Here is a 4495-nt window from a genome sequence, read left to right on the forward strand (position 1 = left end):
TATAACCCCCTAGGGTTTCAGTCCAGGGTTTCTCAAGGGTCCATTTAGGGTTTTTGGTGCTTCTAGGGTTTGGATGCTACTTAAGTCCATCCATGGTGATATTTTATGATTATTTCAACTAAGTTTTGAAGTTTTCTCTTATTATGCTTTGTTTACTCTTCTGAGTCCAGTTTAGGGTTCAATATCCTATTCTAGGGTTGTACCCCAACCAGTCATATCCACACAACTTGTTTGAAATTTTTGCCTAGTGAATGCATTTTAGGTGTGACAAACATATGATATGTCAATACTTATGATGTCATGCTCAGGTTTTAGTGACAGTAACACCAAGGGTGTTACATATATACATATGTACAATTTATATTCAAAACTAAAAACACATGAGCATGATGTTCTTCTAGTTAGACGACTTCACATGCCCTTCTTCCATCAGGGTGTGGGTTCGAACCTCACCTCCTGCACCATTTTTTAACATTTTACGATGATTTAACCAAATGGCCCGATGGGCTAACGGGTCGGCCAGGCACGGTCAGCAGGCCCGGGGCATGGAGGTTGGTTGCACTGAGGAGACGGGTGGCGGGTTAATTTGAAATAGTTTTGAGGGGTTATTTGTAAAAAGATGACGCGGAACGATAGTTGAAACTGGTGCTTTAATATAGTAGAGAATCAGGGCATGTTTGTTTCAGCTTATAGATTATATAATTTGGATTATAATCTAAACATATTATAATCTACATGTAGTTGTTTGGTAGTCTAGCTTATACAAATATAGATTATTTATAAAGACAACAGTACCCTTGTTTGTTTATTTAAGGTGAGGAAAGAATGATGACATATATTGTAATTTTTATTTATATAACCATGCATAGTGGGACTTTTGTCAAAAATAATCTTAAATAAGCTACTCTTAAGAAGATTATGAGATTATCTTAAACTGGGCTTTAGATTATATAATTAATCTAGGTGTTTGTTTACCTGCTGAATTATTTGGATGTATTATATAATCCGGAGAGGTTATAATCCAAAACAAATAGGGCCTTAGACCGTATGCATGAACTTTTTAGAGTTGACTAAAAAATATAAAAAACTAGCATTGATTTTTATATCTTGCATTAATTACATGCTAAATCTAATGATACTATTACACATCATATATAAGTCAGCACTAGCTAGTTGCCTAGCTACTAGTTGGTGGCCAAAGCAGAACCTTTCCAAATATAAAATTTTCTACCATGCCGAGCCAGTAAAGCAAGAATCAACACGGCATAGTGGCGCATGGTGCTACAGGCAGGTACAAAAAGTTGGGCAGATCTAGCTAGGTTGTCACACGCACTGCAGCTCAAGAAGAAAAAACAGGGAAAAGGTTGGGTAGGTGGAGGTAGCAATTCTTGTGCTGGGCACTGGACGACATGGCAGCAAACGGCAGAGGTCCACCATAACTCGCATGCGTCCCCCAATAATCAAGACCTCCTGCTGCTCCTCCTCCTATTCCTTGCTTGTTCCTCCGACCGTCGTCGTCGTCGCCATTGTATTGCACCAGCAGCACATGCACAGCTAGCGCGCACTGCCGGGACCGGGACGGGGACAGCACCCCCTTGGAACCAGCCGTGCCTCGTGGGGGGCCGGCGCCCTTTCAATTCCCCTTCGTCCTCCTCCTGCTGTGTGCCCTGCCCATTCAACTCGCCGGCCCCCATCCATTCATATAGCTTGCTTTCTTGCTTCCAGCTACCTCTCCTCTTCCTCCCCCTCCTCCATACATACCGACCTTTCTACCTTCACTTCCGGATCTCCCCTCCTCCCTGCACCACATCTCGTACCCCCAAAAAGCTGAGAGGTAGGCCGGGAGCGAGCTGAGACACATAGATACAGGAGGTGGTAGAACCATCAAGATGCAAGCGAGGTCAAGGCGGATAAGCTAGCTAGCTGGAGATACACATACTCTACTATACTCCATAATATGGATAGATCAGGAAGCCTTTCGTCTTTGAGGGGAATGTTGTCTGGCTCGGGGCCGCCGCCGCCGCTCCTTCCTTCTCTAGTCTCTCTTCTCTCCTAGCAGCTACTCTTCGCTTCCTACTCCTATCTCGATCCCTCTCTTCTTCTTCTTCTTCTTCTTCCTCTTCCCCCCTCTCTTGGATCGAGACCGAGCGGACGGAGACGAGTGGTGTAGATCTCGGACCAGGCTTCATTCCCCCCAAAATGAAGGGCTCCCCATGATCTTGATCTGCGCGGGCCTCCACCTCCATCAGATGAGCTCCATCCGCTGGTCAAGCTGGGGGTACGTACATGCAAATCTGAACCGGGTAAGCTAATATAGCTGATTTGCTGAATATATACATGCATACGCGGCCGTTTAATTCTTGTTGCTTTCTTTTCTTTTTCTTCGTTGGTCCCCCTGCAGTTTCAGTTTCTTCTTTCTCGGGGGGGGGGGGGGGGGGGGGGGGTACTTATATGATATGGGGAGATTGTTAAATCTTTTGGGTGTGGCTGCCACGGTGAAGAACTCAAAGACGACTGAAGAGAGGAGGATACCTCTAGAGCGAGCTACCTGCATGAGATGCAGATTGGTGTAATGATGGGTGGTCATGACTGCATGACTGACCGCATCTGCAGCAGCTGCACACATACCCATGGCTCATGTATGGTAGTGGTGGGGATCTTTCTGATTCTTCTCTTTCCCTCGCAATAATTACCCTGTGATGAGCTGACAAACGATGAAACAAGAGGGTGGGTGAGCTCTAGGGGAGAAAAAAAAAACTTGCCATCATTAAAGGCCATGCATCTCGATCTGCTACCCCCTCTCATCCCATCCATCCATCCATCCATCCATATGCAGATCCTTTAATAATTCATTTGATGAACAATCCGATGGTTATTATTTTGGAGGTGTATCCACATGTCCAGGCCTAATTTTGCTTCAGTTCTTCTTACCTTTCGTCGGCTGCTTAGTTTCTTTCTGTTTCCCTTTCTTAAAACACATTGTTTACTGCATTTTGTGCATGCTCCAATGCAAACTGCCTTCTGCTCTGCATACACATCACCATGTTCTCTCTAGTTTATGTATATATATGCACTCCATATGACTTTAGCTTGCATGAATAAGAGCATGCATGGTATCATTATATTTATTCCTAGCTAGTTTAGCAACCAGATTCTCTATTAATCATGTTCTCATGCATCTCTGTAGAGTGTAGACCAACGAAATTGTCGGTATCAATGCATCAAACGACAATGCATGAATGAAAGAAATGAGTATAATGCCATGTATAATTGTTGCCACACACACACGCACACACCATATGCAGATCTTGCAGGCATCAGATCGAAGGTTTGTGTCGCTCCTTGCTTCTCCAATTGTTGCAATGACTGGTCCTATCTAGGTTATTCCAGTTTATGGAAATCTGGGAATATGTTAAGCTTAATCTACAGGAGAGCTTGGCATATGCATGATTAGTATATTTTATTATGAAACAATATAAAACACTATCAAACTGTGTCGACACGTTACTCCTCCGGTATGTTAAGTTAGAGCTAGAGATGCCTTGCCTGCAGATCTTGTTCTTCACTTCTTGGGAACATGAATGCAGCGTGCGTATATACATAAGTGAAGCTTGATTTCCTTGGTATTTAATCTTGTGGTATTGGTATACAAGTCTCTACACTACTACCATGTCAAAACCTAGAAGAGAGTAGGAGGGTGTTTGGTTTCTATGGACTAATTTTTAGTTCCTCCATTTTATTCCATTTTAGTCCCTAAATTACTAAATATGGAAACTAAAACTTTATTTTAGTTTCTTTATTTAACAATTTAGAAACTAAAATAGAATAAAGTGGAGGGACTAAAGTTTAGTCCCTATAAACCAAACACCCCCTAAGCTAGATACATACGTCATATATACATGTATAAGCTACATCAGTATGTATGCTGTTAAGGCATTATTGACACCGATCTATTCATTGGTTTTGCATGGTGTAACCTTATTGCTACAGTTTAATTACTCTGTTTATAAAAGAATACAATCCTCGTTTTTTTAAAGTCAAATAGTCTAAACTTTAAATAAGTTTATACAAAAAATATAAACATTCATAATATAGAATAATAAATATCATTATATTATTAGTTATAGAATATGCATGCTTTTAGAATAAATTAAACGTGATCAAAATTGACTAGAATCAATTGTCACGAATACCATAGTTAAATTGAGCTAGATATATTGATCGCACGAATATTTATTTTTTTAATAGACCCAAGAAGTACCATTGAAGCATCTAGATCTTAATTACCTCTGTTTGCTGTTTCAACCCTCCATGCGCGCGCGTGCGTGCTGTCCCATGCTCTTATTATTTTTTGTGTCGAGAATCGAGATGCTTTACAACGACTCTGGAGACTTGGCAACATGTTAAGCGCATGCTGGTGTCTCCGATGCCTCCAAATCCCTAAAGATTCTCTTGCTAGGTACATGGTGCACACATAGCTAGCTGTTGTTTGGTT

The 4495-nt window shown here is 41.6% G+C and overlaps 1 long non-coding RNA gene and 1 other non-coding gene across 2 annotated transcripts; both read left to right on the plus strand.

The window, feature by feature from the left end:
* Positions 1-1470: 1470 nt before the first annotated feature.
* LOC115029019 (MIR166aHG) lies at positions 1471-2332 on the plus strand. Its single transcript, NR_163705.1, has one exon. It is a non-coding gene; the product is annotated as an MIR166aHG (long non-coding RNA).
* Positions 1986-2198, plus strand: MIR166a (microRNA MIR166a). Its single transcript, NR_121039.1, has one exon. It is a non-coding gene; the product is annotated as a microRNA MIR166a (primary transcript).
* Positions 2333-4495: the final 2163 nt, after the last annotated feature.

This window comes from Zea mays, chromosome 6 (genome assembly GCF_902167145.1).
Source record: "Zea mays cultivar B73 chromosome 6, Zm-B73-REFERENCE-NAM-5.0, whole genome shotgun sequence".
Classification (NCBI taxonomy): domain Eukaryota; kingdom Viridiplantae; phylum Streptophyta; class Magnoliopsida; order Poales; family Poaceae; genus Zea; species Zea mays.